We start from the raw sequence: 18,545 nt of genomic DNA on the forward strand, positions 1-18,545 counted from the left end.
CTAAAACTATTAAACTCTTAGAAGAAAATATAGGAGTAGAGCATGACCTTGGACTAGGCAATGATTTTTTTAGATCGAATACTAGATGCATAATCTATGAAAGGAAAATTAGATAAATAGAATTTATCAAAATTAAAAGCTGCTGTGTGCTGTGATGCAAATGATAACATCCAGAAAGGAGAAAGACAACCCACAGATTAGGAGAAAATATTTTCAAATCCCATACTTGATAAGGGACTTGTATTCAGAAACTTTGAATTTTTACAACTCAATAATAAAAAAATAATAATAAATAACCCAATTAAAAAAGGAGCAAAAGATCTTAGCAGAAGGAAGATAAGCACATGAAAAAAATGTTCAGTATCATTAGTCATTAAAAAAATGCAAACAAAAAGTACAATAAAATACTTCACATCTAAGGTGGCGACAATGAAAAGACAGAAAATAAGTGTTGGTGAAGATCTGGAGAAATTAGAACCTTCTTACATTGCTAGAGGGAATGGATAACAGTGCTGCCACTTTGGGACACTGTTTGACAGATCCTTAAAACGGTGAACATTGGGTTGCTCTGTGAACCCAGCAATTCCACTCTTAGAAATAGACCCAAGCAAAATAAAACATGTGTCCCCACAAAACCTTGTTTATGAATGGCCATGACAGCATTATTCATTAAAATTCAGTAAAAAAGTGGAAATGACTCAAATTCCCATGAACTCATGAGTGGATACATACAATGCCATAGATCCATACAATGGCATATTATCTGACCATAAAAACAAATAATGTATGATACATGTCATCCCATGGCTGAGCCTTGAAAACATTATGCTAAGTGAAAGAAGCCAGTTATAAAAGGCCACATTTTGTATTTCGTACTTTTGTATTTGCATGAAATGTTTGAAATAGGCAAATCCTTAGAGACAGGAAGAAAATTAGTTGTTGGCAAAACTATGAAGAAGAGTAGAGCTGGGAGTGGCTGCTGATGCGCTTGGAGTGACAAAAATACTCCAAATTTTTGCTTATGACTGCACAACTCCAAATATATAAAAAGCATTGAATTGTATACCTTAAACTGGTGAACCGTACAGTATGTGAATTACATCTGAGGAAGTGGTGATGCAACATGGGGGGTTAAGGGGGTAGGAGAAGAATCAATGAAACAAGATGGGATTGGGAGGGAGACAAACCATAAGTGACTCTTAATCTCACAAAACAAACTGAAGGTTGCTGGGGGGAGGGGTGTTGGGAGAAGGGGGGTGGGGTTATGGACATTGGGAAGGGTATGTGCTATGGTGAGTTCTGTGAAGTGTGTAAACCTGGTGATTCACATACCTGTACCCCGTGGGATAAAAATATATTATATGTTTATAAAAAATAAAAAAGTTTAAAATTTAAAAAAAAAAAAAAACAGGGAAGCAAAAACAGGGTGGCCTAAGATTTATAATGAGGCCTAGTTGAAGTGAAAGGAAGCAAGAGGAAGAGTATGGCAGGATCCCAAAGACAGGTACAAACTGTTATGAAAGTTCTAGTTTTTCACTGTGTCTCAGGTTCATAGGTCTTTATTATTAAAAGCAAACAAATACCCAACAGATGAATACAGAACAGAAAAGGGCCATGCATGGACCAATAAGAGTGTGTCACGAACCAAGGATGTGACTGATCTTCTTCTGAACACCTTTGATCCTAGCAAAAACAGTGAAAATGAGTATGTAGAAAAGAGCAACCACACACAGGCTGCTAATGAGAATCCATGGGTACAGTTAAAACAGAGCCCGGAAGAAATTTTATAGCCTTGATCTACTTTACTAAATGAGAACAAATGAAAATAACTCAATTTAAAAGTTACACAAAGAACAAAATATTAGGCATAGGGAAAGCAGAAGAAAGGCATTAGTCAGGATAAAAGCACAAATTAATCAATTACAAAATAAGAGACGAAAGAATTAGTACATTCAAAAGCAGGTTCTTAGGAAAAAACAAAACTTAGTTTTCTTGAAAAAGAAAAGCTAGCCAAGGGCGCCTGGGTGACTCAGTGGGTTAAGCCTCTGCCTCTGCTCAGGTCATGATCCTCAGGGTCCTGGGAGGGAGTCCTGGGGTGGAGCACCATGTAAGGCTCCCCACTCAGCAGGAAATCTGTTTCTCCCTCTGTCTCTCCCCGCCCCCACCCCACTCATGCTCTCTCTCTCTGTCTCAAATACATAAATAAAATCTTAAAAAAAGAAAGAAGGAAAAACTAGCCAAATTAATAAAGGAAAAAAAGGAGTGAAATCACACACACACAAAGTAGAAGTGAAAATAGAGACACAATCACAGAAACAAAGAAAAGTAAGCAAACCATAGAGATTAATAAGTCAATCCTGAAAAATAAATTTGAAAATCTATTTTAACAAATAATTCACTATATAAAATATAATGTACGTAGTCACAGAGTCTATAACGAGAAAAATTATCAAAGAATAAACTGGGCTAAATGTCAAAGAACTATTACTTCCCTCTTCAAGTTACCAGAAGTTTCCTGAGAATTTTTTTTTAACTTTTTAACTCTTGAATTCAATCTTTGTTTCTGTGTTATCATTTATTTTTAAATTAAATTTTTATGAGATAATTGTAGATTCACAAGTTGTAAGAAATAACACAGAAAGACCCCAAGTGCCCTTTGCCCAGTTTCCCCCAATGACAACATCTTATAAAATTATAGTATGATATCACAGCTAGGATATTGACATTATTATCATCAAGACATAACAAGATACATAACATTTCCATCACCAGAAAGATCTTTCCTCTTTCCCTTTAATGAACAGACCTACTTCCTTCTCACTTCCAGTCCCTCTTTAACTCTTGACAACCACTAATCCCGTCTCCATTTCTATAATTTCATCATTTCAAGAATGTAATATAAATGCAATCATGCAGTATATAACTTTTTATAGTGTTTTTTCACTCAGCCATAGTTCTCTGCCGTGTCATTGAAATTGTTACATGTATTAATTACTTGTTTCTTTATATTTCCAAGTAATATTCCATTGTAGTATACCAAAGCTTGTTTAACTACTCATCCATTAAAAAGTGTCTGGATTACTTCCAGTATTGAGCAATTATAAATAAATCTGCTATGAACATTTGTATCCAGCTTCTGTGCAAGCATATTTTTATTTCTCTGGAATAAATGCCCAAGAGTACAATTGCTTGGTGTTTGGTTGTTGGATGCTTAGTTTCATAAGAAACTGTCAAGATGCTTTCCAGAGTGGCCATACCATTCTGCATTCCCAGCAGCAATGGATAAGAGGCCCGGATCCTCCTCATCCTCCCTGGTATCTGGTGTCACTACCATTTTTCATTTTAGTTTTCTGATAGGTGTATAGTGATACCTCATTTGAGTTTACTTTGCATTCCCCAAAGGCCAGTGATGTTAAACATCTTCCCATGAACTTATCCTCTTCAGTGAAATGTCTGTTCATGTCTTTCACCCATTTTCTAATTGGATTGGATTCTTTTATTGTTGATTATAAGGATTCTACATATATTCTAAAAATGAGGCCTCAAATAGGTAATATGAAAATATTTTCTGTAGGTCTTTAGCTTGTCTTTTCAATTTTTAATGGGGTCTTTCACAAAGCAAACATTTTAAATTTTGATTATGTTCAATTTATTGACTTTTCCTTTTATGGATCACATCTTAGATGTCAAGTCTAGGACCTCTTTGCCTAGCCCTAGATCCTGAAGATTTTCTTCTTTGTGCATATCTGAAAGTTTTTTAGCTCATATTTTACATTTAAGTCCATAATCTATTTGAGTTACATTAAGGTGTAAGATTTAGGTTGAGATTCCTTTTTCCCCCCTCATGGCTGTTCTAACACCAATTGTTAAAATGGCTGTACTTACTGCACTGAATTACTCCTGCACTTTTATTAATCATCAGTTGTGCATGCTTGTGTATCAATTTCTTGGTTTTCTATTCTATTCCATTAATTAATGGATCTATTCCTCCAACAATATGACACTTTCTTGATTACTGTAGCTATACATTAGGCCTTCACATCAGGTTGGTTCACGTGTTCCTGGAAGAATACAGAACTGGAGAATTGAAATCCTTCAAGACCTGTTCTTTAGGTCTCTCGGAGACCAAAGTGAGACTCAAAAGTAAAGAGAGGTCATAGCTGCTCCAAGATTCATACTAGCAATGAATTACATTGCTGACTTCAAACCCAGAGAAGCATCTTTCTTCTTCCATGCAGAAATATATGTTTATTTTTATAAGTTATACCATTCTTTCACATTAGGTAAATAAAGTTCCTCTTGAGATATATTTGTAATGATTTACACTGGAAAAGTAAATATTTGCAAATAATTTGTAGTAAAAAAATTTTCTCTTTGTGATAAGATTCCATTCTGGTCAAAGACCATATTCTATGATTTTGATTATTTTAAGTGTGTTGAAATTTACTTTATGTTCCAGGATATGGACTGTCTTTGTGAATTCCATTCATGTTTGAAAAAAATTGTGTTTTCTTCTGCTGCTGTGTGGAGCATTCTATATATGTCATTTAGATCATATTGGTTATGTTGTTGAGTTCCTTTATATTCTTGCTTCTTTGCTTTTGGATAGTTCTATCCCACTCTATCCCACTCTGCTGAGAGTGGGATGTTGGAGTCCCAACTATAATTATGGATTTGCCTATTTCTCCTTCCAGCTCAATTACCTTCTCCTTCTGCATTTTGAGAGTCATTTGTTTGGTGGATACACTTTTAGCATTGTTATGTCTTGCTGTGAATTGATCCTTTTGTCATTATTTAATGTCCCTCTTTGTAATAATTTTCACTGTTCTAAAGTCTACTTTATCTGATACTAATATAGTAAGAACTGTTTTTTTAATTAATGTTTGCATGACATAACTTTTCAATTCTTTGTTTTCAACCTATTTGAGCATGTTTTTTAATCCACTGTGCCAATCTCTGTCTTTAACCAGTATATTTAGAACATTTATATTTAAGATAATTATTAATATAAGAGTCGAAGTCTGCTATTTTTTTTTGTTTTGTTTCTTCAGTTTTTCATGTCTCTGTTTTACTTAAACATTTTTAAATTTCATCCTGATTTATGATTTTTTTTAATATATCACTTTTTATAGTTATTTTAGTGTTTGTTCTAGGTATTACAATATACATGCATAGCTTATCACAGTCTATTTGTATTGACCTTATACTATTTGGAATGAAATTTAGAAAACTCACTTACATTTAAGTCCATTTACCTTCCCTACTTTTAAATATATTTTTGTAAGGATTTCCTCTACATACATTGAGAACCACATCAGATGCCATCATAATTTTTGCTTCAAACATCAACTATAATTTAAGAAACTCATGAGTAGTAAGACAGTCTATTATATTTACTCCTATTTTTACTCACTGCAATGTTCTTTTTTCTTTTCTGAAGTTCCAAGACTTCTATTTTCACTTCATCTCTGTTTAGAAAACTTCTTCCAGCCATTCTCTAAGAGTAGACTCGCTAGCAAAAAATTCTCCTAGTTTTCCTTCATCTGAGACTCTCTTATTTCCCCATTCATTCCTAAAGGAAAATTTCTCTCCGTAAAGAAGCTACTGATGACAATTCCTTTCTTTTAGTACTTGAAAAATGTTTTGCCCTTCTGGCCTCCATAATTGCAGATGAGAAATTCTCTGTTGTTCAAATCAGTGATCCCCTACAGACTGTTTCCTTCTGGAAATTTTCAAGATCTTTTCTCTTCCTCTTTAACTTTCAGAAGTTTAGTCACGATATATTTTGTTATGTATTTCTTTGCACTTCTCCTACTTGGGATTCATTCTGGTTCTTGAATCCAATGTTCATGTTTTTCACCAAATTTTGAAAGCCTTCAGCCTTTACTTCTTTGAGGTTGTGTTTTGTTTTGTTTTGTTTTTTAAGGCCTCATTTCTCTCTTTTCTGGGACTCCGGTGATATAAATATTGATTCTTCTGATACCGTCATCTAAGTTCCTGAGATTGTTACTTTTTTTTCCAGTTTATTTTCTCTCCTTTGATTAGATTAGGTAAGTTCTATTTGAACTATTCTCAAGTTCTCGGATTCCATCCTCTGTCATTTCCATTCCAAACTCATCCTGCAAGTTTTTATTTGTTGTTAAATTTTTCATTTTTATAATTTCCATTGGTTCTTTTTTTATATGTTCTATTTATTTGATGAGATTTTCTATTTTTTTCATTTGCTTTAAGGGAATTCATAATGGTTTGTTGAAGCACTTTTATGATGGCTGCTTTAAAATCCTTGTAGGATAATTCTAACATCTGATCATCTCAGTGTTGATTGCCTGTTCTCATTCATACTGTGGTTTTCCTGGTTCTTGGGATATGAGTGATTTTTTTTTTTTTCAAGTATACCGAACATTTTGGACATTATCTTATGAGTTTCTTTATCCTATTAATCTTTTTTCTACAAACAACCCTCCTGATGCAGCAGAGGGACAAGTGGGCATGTGTGTGTTCAGCTTCCTGCTGCCTCCTTTTGCCACCAAGAATTGGGAAAGGAAGGGCTGATTCATACCATGTTGTTGTGGCAGGCTAGGGGAGGGAGCTTACTACCTCCCACAGGGTTCTGCTGACACCATAACACCAGGGGAGAGGAAGGAGAAAATGGAAGTGCCAACTGGCACTCCCTACCCCTACCTCATTCTCCCTTGTGATGCTGAGTGGAGGTGGAAACTCAGCTCCTCACTAGACCTCACTGAGTCTCTCATGTTGGGAGCTGGAGCAATGATTTCTTCCACCAGTAGGGACCTGGAAGACTAGCTCCCCACTGAGCTGGTCAGTGACATCCCAGCAGAGGAATGGGAGAACCACCTTGTTCTGCTGGAGAGAAATGGAAGATTACCTCTTTGCTTGGCATCAGCAGAGTGAGGATCAGAGTGCTGCCTGCTTCAGTGAAGTAGAGGGGGTGGGTGGGGAGGGAGTCTGGAAGTTCAGTTTCTGGCTGAGCTCTAATAGAACCACAGTTGTGGCAGGATATGGTTTTCCCTTTGGTATTCAGCAGAAGTAAGATGGACATTGCTAAAGAGTTTTCTATTGTTGGGTCAGATTTTCCCCAGTCCTTTGGGTAAAGGTAGCCATTTTCTTTGGAGAGGTTTGGGGTTTTTTTGTTTTGTTTTGTTTAGGTTTGATTTGTTGTCTTTGGAGTTTTTGTTTTATTTCTTTTGGGGGTTTTTTTGTTTGTTTGTTTTTGGTTTATGCCTGTTGGTGGTTCAGGGCTGAGGCTCCCGTGGCACCCTGACTGGGATATATAGGAGGCAACAAGGAAACCCAAGGAACCCTCAATTATATCATTCCTCAAATCCCATAGATCCTTTGCCCTTACACCTGCCAGCATTGTTCCATGCTTATTTGTTGTGTTATGGCAACAATATTTTAGTTGTAAGAGGGAGAACCTGGGAGGAATGAGACTACTTTATCTTGGCAGAACTGGGACTCAGGAATTTTCTTTTAATATGCACTTTTTTTTTTTTAAGAATGCTATATTTATGGGAAAAGGTACAAATGGTAACTGTCTGGCTTGCCAGTTTTACACAGTGAATACATCTGTGTAACTTACACCCAGCTCAAAAAACATTATACAACTACACCCCCCAGAAGTTCATTTTGTGTCCCTTTTATTTTTTTTAAGATTTTATTTTTAAGAAATCTCTAACTCATAAGCCAACATGGGGCTCAAACTCATAAGCCCGTGATCAAGAATCATTTTGTGCCCCCTTTTCATCAATCATTTCCCCAGAGGTGACCTCTCTTGATTTCTCACATGATACATTAGTTCTGCTTGAGAGACCTCACTCTTTCTTCCAATAAGCAATAGAATAGTGACTGATTAGTTTAAGTCCAGGGTGAAGGCTGGATTTCAGCTCTGGTGTGGTTCCATCTGCCTCTACCTTGCCCTTATTCCTTTGGAATAGTTAGTTCCCTGCATGAGAGGTTTTTCTCCCTGACACAAAATATGCAGTATCTTTTCCAATGCCAAAGATCTGATTCTCCAACACCAACTGGGTATCCAATGATTTAATTCAATTCTGACACCACCTATCTGGAGTTGGTGTATATCCCAGAGGGTAAAAGGTTCAGACCCACAAAATGCCTTCACTTCAGACACCAGTAGCAAGTCCCAGTACTTCTGACCAAAGCCTATAAATTTGGGGATTCCCACAGGCTCCCTCTCCCAGCTTCAAGAATTTGCTAGAATGACTCACAGAACTCAGGAAAACATTTTACCTAAGTTTTCTTATTTATGATAAAGGATACACCTCAGGAACAGCCAAATGGGAGAGATGCATAGGGCAAAGTGTGGAGTGAGGGCAGATGTCCCTGTCCTCCCCAGGCATTCCACCCTACTACGATTTCCATGTGTTCACCAACCAAGATGGCGAATCTGGGGGTGGGCGGAGCTGAAAGCTCCAGCCCTTTAGTCAAGACTCCGTCTTTCTTTTTTTTTTTTTTTTTTTTTTTACTGTTAGGATTTTATACTTTATTAAGAAATTACTAATATCTTGTGAGTACAGAAGGTCATTTGACTTGCCCAAGGACATGCAACATGCCAGCTTTTTTGTCAGGAATATTACATTCCAGGTTTTTTAGAGTCAGCACAATTATTTTTTTTTTTTTTTTTTTTACTGCCAAATCCCTTTTTTTTTTTTTTAATTTTTTTATTTTTTTTTAAATTTTTTATAAACATATATTTTTATCCCCAGGGGTACAGGTCTGTGAATCACCAGGTTTACACACTTCACAGCACTCACCAAATCACATACCCTCCCCAATGTCCATAATCCCAACCCCTTCTCCCAAACCCCCTCCCCCCGGCAACCCTCAGTTTGTTTTGTGAGATTAAGAGTCACTTATGGTTTGTCTCCCTCCCAATCCCATCTTGTTTCATTTATTCTTCTTCTACCCACTTAAGCCTCCATGTTGTATCACCACTTCCTCATATCAGGGAGATCATATGATAAGACTCCGTCTTTCTTGACCAGCCCACATTCTGAAGCCTTTCAGGAGCCCCTGGCTACCAGTCATCTCATTAGGATACAAAAGCTATTATTATCTCTCAGGAAATTCCAAGGATTTTAGGAGCTCTGTGCTGGGGGGGATAAAGATCATTTTTTTTTTTTTTTAAATTGTACCACACCATGGTTCTCAACTAGGAACTACCTGGTGGGCTTCAAACGCTTGTCTTTGTGTTGCAAGACTGACAAAAGCTCTGCAGCTTTGTCTAAGCCTTCCACCTGGGTTCTTGGTATTCTCCATTATATTCCAGGATGTAGTAAGTTGCTTGAAGTAAAAACTAGCCAGGGGCATGAGCCTCCTCCAAAGTCTCTGCCAAAATGTCTCCTGCTGTGTTCACTTCCAGCAGCATCCTGCTACCTGTATAAAACCTAGATTAACAGCCTTCTGTCCATATCTTCATTCAGCCAATGCCCCTGCTGCAGAAAGGGCTAAAAAGAGTCAGCTCGGGGTGCCTGGGTGGCTCAGCGGGTTAAAGCCTCTGCCTTCGGCCCAGGTCATGATCCCAGGACCCTGGGATCGAGCCCCGCATCGGGCTCTCTGCTCAGTGCAGAGCCTGCTTCTCTCTCTCTCTCTCTCTCTCTGCCTGCCTCTCTGCCTACTTGTGTTCTCTGTCAAATAAATAAATAAAATCTTTTTAAAAAAGAGTCAGCTCACTTTTCCAAAATTATCCCTTCTCTGAGCTCAACTTTTCTGGTATTTATTGTCTCAGTATCCTCTCATACCTTCAGATAAATGATTTCTCTGTCTGCCATGTTTGTCCTTCTTGATAAGACTGTGGCTTGCCACAAGCTACTCCGTCCCACCTGGAAGATAATCCCACTGCCACTTCAACTAATAATATGTAATCAAAGGGGCACAAAACAAATACCAGATCAAACCTAGAATTTTGTTGTAGAATTACTAATGTGCTTTTCAAACAAAATCTAGCTGCACACTAAAGTATAATACAACATGGCAAAACAATAATCATGGCAGGAATTCAAGGATTGGTCAAATTTACCATAAAAACAAATAAGGGAGAGAAAAACTTATGTTTATTCTTACAAATGGAACAATAAAGATTATTACAAAGACAAGATCCAAGTGTTAAAAAAGAAAAGCCTCTTGATAAAATAGGAATATTTTCTCTATATAAAAGTCAAAATTCAGCAGCATACTCTATAAAGTCATAAAGAAGGTAAAGATTCCCAAGATTATGATTTTACTTAATATTCCTCCAGAAGTAACTATGCATTAAAACTTTATTAGAGAAATACATAAGATGTAAAAATTGGAAAGACGAGGTAAAAAACCTTAGCCTTTTTGTAGGTAATCTCATTCTTTATCTGGAGATCTCAAAAAAACTGAAAAGCTATTAGAAAGAATAAGAAAATCTGAAAAATGACTGGTTACAAAGTTAATATACCGAATTTGCAGCCATCATATTTACAAACAACAAATACTTAGAAAATACAATGAAATATAGATCCCATATTTGGAATAGTAAAAATTAACATATGAAGGAATAATATAACAAGTCCAATGCTGAAGATCCTTTTAAAGAGAACTTTAAGAGAACAAACAGCAGGAAAGAGGTCTGACAAAGGGAAGTACATAGATCCATTTAGTTAATCATAAGTGCAGTATTCTAAACATGTCAGTCTTCCTATAATCTATGAATTAAACACAAGCCCAACAAAAATGACCATCATTTTTCCCAACCACACAGAGACTTTTATTGTATATATTTTTATTTTTGATATAATTAAAAATTTTCGGAGTTACAAGTACCTACAAAGAACTCTTATTTTAACCATTTGAAAATAAATCACCAACATAAATGGCCAAAATAATTTGCCAAAATACATTCCTCTCACCCTTGAATACTTCAGTGTGTTTTGTGTGTATTCTGTAATAACCACAGTAGTGCCGCTCTAATCAGAAAATCAACATTTTAGATTGCCACCAGCTAATCCTCAAGTCCCATTCAAGCTTACCACTTGTTCCAAAAATAGAGTTTATAGTCAAAGTAATTGTCATGTTTTGTTAGTCTCTTTCATTATGGCACTGTTTCTTGGTCTTTCCTTATCTTGTATGACCTTGACCTCTAAAAGATTATAGGCCATTTTTGTTAGAGTCTCTCTCAATTTTGGTTTGTCTGCTGTTTCCTCATAATTAGATTTAGATTAGGCATCTTACTTATGAATATTCCAAAAGCAATGTTTTCTTGTTGCGTCTTATCACATGGCACATAATTTCAGTGTGTCCCATTACTGATGATGTTCACTTTGATCGCTTGATTAAGGTGGTGTCTCCAGACTTCCCCAGAGTGAAACTACTTCTTTACTCTTCGTAATTAATACATATTTTGAGGGGAGGTACTTTGAAACTGTATAATTATTCCACTCCTCATGAAAGTTTACATTCGTTCAATAATTTATTTTATCTGTATGGACTCACGGATTCCTATTTTATTCAATGAGTTATAATCCATAAGTATCATGTATTTTTGCCTTTGGGAGCCCCTTCAAACTGCCTTCCTTGACCTTGAGGATGATGGACTTACCCATCATTCTTCGAATCCTTTCTTACTTTCTGGCACAAAAGAGGCTCTGGCCCTAAAATCAGCCATTTCTGTAAGGGCCACTAATTTCTTTAGTGGAAAATGGTGTGGTAGGGGGAATTTGATGCACAAAGATGTCCTTGTCCTAATCTCCAGAACTTGTGGATAGACTACCATACTTGGAAAAGGAACTTTGCAGATATGATTAAGGATAATGAGATGGGGGTGGATATTCTGGACCAGGCAGGCTCTAAATGTAATCACAAGAATTCTTATAAGTGAAAGAGGGAGGCAGGAGTTCAGAGTCAAAGAAAGAGAAGTGAGGATGACAGCAGAGGTCAAAATGATGAGATTGTTGGCACTGCTAATGGAAGGAGCCATGAGCCAAGGAATGTGGGCAGCCTCTGGAAATGCTGGCTGCTAAGCATTCTATTCCAAGTATGTATTCCAGAACTGAGGAAAGAACCACAGATAGAGTAGGATACCAACTGGGCCCACGGTGAAATAGCCCTAAAGCCAAATTCCACCAATAACCTGACCTCTGTAGGCCTCTCCTCTGGCTAATGGGCCACAGTAACATTTGGACAAGACAAAGAAATGGATTCTTCACTAGAGCCTCCAGAGTGAACTGATATCCTCTAGCCCTGCCATCATCTTGGTTTTGAATCCTGTGAGACCCAATTCAGATCCAACCTCCATAACTGTAAGATAATAGATGTGTTGTTTAAAGCCCTAAGTGTGTGATAATTTGTTACAGCAGCAACAAGGAACTAATACAAATTGGTGTGCTAAATGCTGTTGGACTGTCACCACTCCCGGGCCCTTTCAATGACCAGAGATAGAATATCCACACTATATACGTATTTATGCTTATGTTTATTTCTATCAGTACTGATCTAGAAAACTGAGTTCCCAGCAATACCTTTAATTGAAGTTTAATACCAAAGATGCTTTCTAGTTTTCTCTATTCCTATATTTGCAGTTTCCTTCTCAACAGAAACCCGACTTTCATTATCCTTATGACCAATCCCCCTGAATGTAACCAATCCCTTACCTTGGCTATCACCTCCTCCTATCATAGACACCTCCCTTGCCCAGTTTGGGTTCTAGTTCCCCATGGCAGGCCATTCCCCTGCATGCATGTCTTCACATTTCTTGAGCTAGACAATATAATTTAAAATTATATATGGAAAAACAAACTTGCAGGAGGAAGCACAAAATTATGAAAATCATGATGCTAAGAAGTAACTAATCCAATTACCCCATAAATCTAGAATTATTAAGTACTAGATTTTGGCACATTAGCAAAGAGACAGATCAATGGGAAAAAATTTAAATTCCAATTTTTAGAAAGCCCCCAAACAGTTTTAGCATATATAGAAAATTTAGCATATATAGGAAATACAACATTTGAAATCAGTGGGAAAATGGAAGTAATTCGATAAATAATGTCAGGACAATTGACTTAATATAAGAAAACATAAGTTTCTCGATGCTTACTTTACTTCTTGACCCAAAGCAAATTCTAGATAGACTAAACTAAAAAAATAAAACCATGACAGTTGTATGTAAAAGTTATATTGTATATAAAACATAAGTGAGCTAGGTATAGATACATTATAAAAAGATAGAGATAGGGATATAATATACATAGCTAGCTTTAGATTTCTAGAACATATGGGATAGAACTAATATTACTAATAAAGAGCATTTATAAATTAATATGAGGCCAACCACCAATCATAAAATGAATGGCTTACGAACATTTGAGAAAATTATGCAAAACCATTATAATTAAGTAAATAAAATTTAAAGTCATGAATAAAATTTTTCATCTATCAGAACAGAAAAAAAAATGTTCTGTAATACACAAACTGTATTCACAAGGGTGAGAGAATAAGTTAGTATAAGGATAATGTGACAATCTCAGATTGTTCAAATTAAATATATATATACATATCACTTTAGCATTGCTACTTTCGGAATTTAACCTACTGATAGACATTCTTCAAAGATGAATATATAAGGATGTCCATTGCACTACTGTTTAAAGAAAAAAGGAACACTACCAACAATCCAAATATCTAATATTTGGCTACCTAGCTACCTAATATATTGTCCTACAACCATAAAATCAAATACTGTGTACAGTTATGCCATCCAAAAGTGTAAGCCCAGTGCCTTAAGCCTGAGAATCAGTCTTCCAAAGGTATAAGAAGACATTTGAGAGCTGAAGGAAAAGTTTTTTAACTATTAAAAAAAAAAACCCTGAAAACTCAAATTTAAAGAAGGTTTCATAACTTGTGAAATGTAACAACAAACAAAACAAGTACAACTCAACTCATACATAAATGTAATGATGTTTAAATCAAAGAATAAAATAAATTTTCCTCAGTTGATTGATTCCTTGCTCCTCAAAGGCAAAGATTTAACTTTATCACACTCCTCAGTTCAGGGCAGTCTCCCCATTGGCATGGCCCTTCTCTTGTTTCATGGTTTCCATCCGTGGTTTCTCTCCCATTTCCTTCCCATGGTAGGAACACTTCAATATATTTGATGTATCCCTAGCCCTTAGCTTGTGAATTTTGTGATTGTGTATACTTCAACTTTACCTAAAAGTTAGCATGCTAGATATCTCATTCTTTTAATTTTTATTCACTTGATACTATTTTTTAAGACTCTGTTCATGTTGTTCTATGTGCTTCTGGTTCACTCTTTCAATGGCTGCATACCATTTCCTAGTCTATCTATTCATTGCCCTGGTGGTAGAACCTTAAATAGCCTCCCCCACCCCACTATCACAAACACGCAGCAATGAACAGCTTCCAGGACCAGAAGGAGAGCCTCAGAAGAGTCAAGATCATGAGGTAGCTCAACACCGAATATCCCTATGACCGAGGAAATCACTGCTCTCCATTCACACTTCTCAGAACTGTGGATTAGAGGTTCCCACTGACTATATCTTTAGTCAAACTTGATGTCAGTCAACTTTTGACTATCTGATTTGACCAGATAACATGGGGAGAGTCAGACCTTGTTCACATGTCCATTGCACTGCTGAGGATGAGTACACTTCTTTGTCCCTTGGATTTCTCCTTGTGTGAACTGCCTACTCAAAGTGTTTGCCTATTTTTTTCCTCTTGGATTTCCTGTCTTTTTCCTTTTTCCTTTAACTTATAAGGATTTCCCCCTTATTTCCTTAATATTGCCTTCTTGTCAGGTGTTAATTTTTTTCTATGGTGACCTTTATTGAATAGAAATCCTTAATTTTCACCTTGCCAGACCCATGCATTTCCCCCCCTTGTGGTTGTGCTTTTCTGGTCTCAGTCAAGACATCCTTCCCACAAAAATATACAAAGATATTTGTCTGTCCTTTGTCCTTATATTTATACTGTATCTGTCACATTAAGGTCTTTAATCCATTTTGAATTCATCTTTGTGTATGTTGTGACACAGAGATTCAATTTTATTTTCCTATACCTAATAAATAATTTTTCCCATAATCACCCAAAAATCTCCCACCTAATTTGCAGATGCCCTTATCAAATGTCATTTTCATATGCATGGATCTGTTACTCAGCTCTTGGTTCTGTTCTACTCTTGTGTTCTTTTCCACCAACACATCTTTCTTCTTATTACTATAGCAATATGGTATGCCTGTCCAGTACATGCTGGGGTAGAGTCCTCCTCTTTGAGTGTTTAAAATAGACTCAGTTCTTCGCATACCCATACTCTCACATGTGAATTTTTAAATCAGGTTATCAATTCCACAAAATTTGGGGATAAGCATTTTTTTGTTTGGAGTTGTACTGCACATATAAAATTACTGGAGACCATTAATATAGGTAGAAAGCTGTCCAATCCATAAATATGGTTTGCATACATAATTGTGCAAGTTTCACTTAAACACTCTAATAGTTTTAATTTTTTTTCTCTATAAAGTCCTTGTGCAATAATTTTAGTTCGAATTCTAGATATCTTATATTGTTATTGTGAAAATTATAATATTTTATATATTTTCTTATAGAAATTATATATGTTTTTATGGAAGAACATCATTTATTTTAATAAGTCTTCCTGTTTATATTTGTAAACAGATACATAAATTATGTCTGAAAGTATATCCAAGAAGTTTATGAGAACTGTTACCTGTGGAGAGGAAGGCTTGGGCATCAGGTACTAAAGGGAGACCACTTTTCACTGTATATTCTTTGGGACCACAGGATTTATTCTTTCAGTGAAAAATTAGAATATATATTATTAACATATTAGTATACATAAGAGTACCCAGTTAATGTTTGTGTACCGTATCTGTCTATCTCTCTGTGATATATCTATATCAAGAGAGAGAGAAAGATAGAGAAAGAGACAGAGACAGAGATAAAAGAGATCCAGAATGAGCAAAAGTGAAAGACTGCATACTCCGTAAGTTTCCCTCTTGGTGAAGAATGTTTCTCCAGCTACACTGAAATTACAGTAATGGTCAGCAGTCATTGTCTACTGTATGTCATCTGTTTGAATTCGGGAAGCCTGCACCTTATTCTGACTTGAGCAATCCCTCCTGCTACCTAGTTCATGTTTTCAAACATGTATGCATCTGGCAATACAGCATAATTAATGGTACTCACTCTGTGTGTCCTACAATGAGTGACTTTGCAATTCTGCCTTCCCTTCCATGTGGGATGCCTGGGGCAGTCTTCCATAGCAAGCCTCATAGGAACAGATCTACAGGGGACCGAGTGTCTACAATAACTTTTTCCTTGCCTTATGTAGCCTCAGGTGTCCAGGAAACCACTTCACGTGTGAATTCTCTACACAATCAGTGTTCAGGAGAAGGGAAAGCATGGGCAGCAGGGCTGGATGCCCAGGGTGGCTCTGCTGTGCACTGTGTGATGTTTAGGGCAGTTCCTTAACTCCTACACTAAGCCATAACATCCTCATCCTCAAAGAGAAGGTAGTAATAGCATCTACATCATAGACCGCTGTGAGGACCCAATGAAATAGCATGTTCAAATACCTGTAAGAGCACCTAGAACACAGTGAGTGCCCAATAAGCAATAGCCATGGTGATCAATATTAGTTCCTTGGACGGCTTTGGGGCAATAATAAACACTCACCACATTGGGCCAAGGTCCTCCCACTACAGCTTTGTGCTTTTCTTGTTGCCGAGCACCATATTTCACTGAAATGTCCTGCCAGGTCATGTTGGTTTAAGCTCTGATGCTGTGTATGATCTTGGATAAGCTGCTTTCCTCCCCTGGGCTTCAGTTTCTCCATCTACAAGAGGAGCAGTTGGGGCTAGATTATCTCTAAGGGTCCTGCTAGTTTTGACCTTAGATATCTACAACCTAAAAGAACCAAAAACTGATCTGTGCTCCATCTCTAAAGAAGATGCTTCCATACACGAGCCTCATGACATGGCTCTAACACATGGATTTTATAGGGCTTAGAAGACTCTTTTGACATTGAATACAGTTGTAAAAGCTACAGAGCGTGGTACAGTCTGGTGCTTCTCAAATGGAATGTGCCCAGGAATCTACTGGGCCTCTCACTAAAATGCAGATCTTCATTCAGCGGGGCTAGGGTATGGCTTAAGACACCATATTTATAATAAGTTCCCAGGCTCATCGATGCCACTGGTTGGTGAACCACACTCAGAGAAGCAAGGCATTTAAGATGTGCTATTTCCATGCCCCAAAGAGTGCTGCAGACCAGAGAGGGAAGCAGTATGGAAAGGCAGTCATTCCTGCACCTCCAAAGGCAACGCCATTTCCCCACCCTTTGGTGAGTGTTGCCTGACCCAAAGCACCCTAATGGGTGTCCAGTCTGTCCAACGACTTGTGTCATTCAAGCCCCCAGCCAAGGGCCTGACCTCCCATAGATGTGGCTAGCTGCTATTTGGGGTGGCACCAGGAAAAAGAACTTTCTCTGATGATCGAATTACTCTGTATATGCACCTTCCAATATGGTAGCCACTAGCTACAAGTGGCTACTGAGCCTTTCAGATGTGGCTGGTGAGACCAAGGAACTGAGTTTTTTATTTTATTTCATTTTAGTTAATATAAATGTAACTAGCTACGGCTGGCTAGGGGCTACTTCAGAAGGCATTTCCATATGGTGGTTCCTGAGAAGAAAACTGACTAACTCTTCCAATTACTATCTGAATGGCCTCTGGCAAATCAACAGATTCTTGGCGTTTCCTCAGTGGTAAAACAGGGGTGAACACACCTAATTAGGAAGACCGATAAAAGGATTTGAGTTAACATATATACAACTCCTGGTATCCTGCCTGGTACATAGTGGGTGGCCCCAAATAATAGCTCCTTTTATGTGCATCTTGTCACCTCTGAAAAGTGTCAAGTCCCCAGCCCAAGGCTGGGACCCCACTCTCAATCTTCTGTGGCTTCCTGCATAGTACTGAGAGTTGTCCTGGCCGCGCTCATCAGAAAGTTTCAAAGGGAGGGGTGCCTGGCTGGCTTAATAGGTTAAGAGTCCAACTCTTGCTTTCAGCTCAGGTCTGATCTCAGGGTCATGATACTGAGTCCCCACATCAGGCTCTGGGCTCAGTGGGGAGCCCTCCTGAGATTCTCTCTCTCTCTCTCTCTGCCCTTCCCCCTGCACACATCATGCTCTTTCTCTCTCTGTCTCTAAAAGAAATTAATAAATAAAATCTTTAAAAGGATAAAAAAGAAAGGTTCAATGGGAGAAAACACAATGGCTCCCCCGAATTGTAGGATGCTCGTGCCTAAAGTCAGAAAGGGGCAGCCGGCTACTTAACGTCACACAGCCAGCGAGTGGCATGAACACTAGTCCTCCAAGTCCCAGCTATTGCCTCTCTTTTAATTTATTTATTTTTATTTAAATCCAATTAATTAACAAATACTGTATTATTAGTCTCAGAGGTAGAATTCAGTGATTCGCCAGTTGTATATAACACCCAGGGCTC

Source organism: Mustela lutreola, chromosome 4 (genome assembly GCF_030435805.1).
Source record: "Mustela lutreola isolate mMusLut2 chromosome 4, mMusLut2.pri, whole genome shotgun sequence".
NCBI lineage: Eukaryota > Metazoa > Chordata > Mammalia > Carnivora > Mustelidae > Mustela > Mustela lutreola.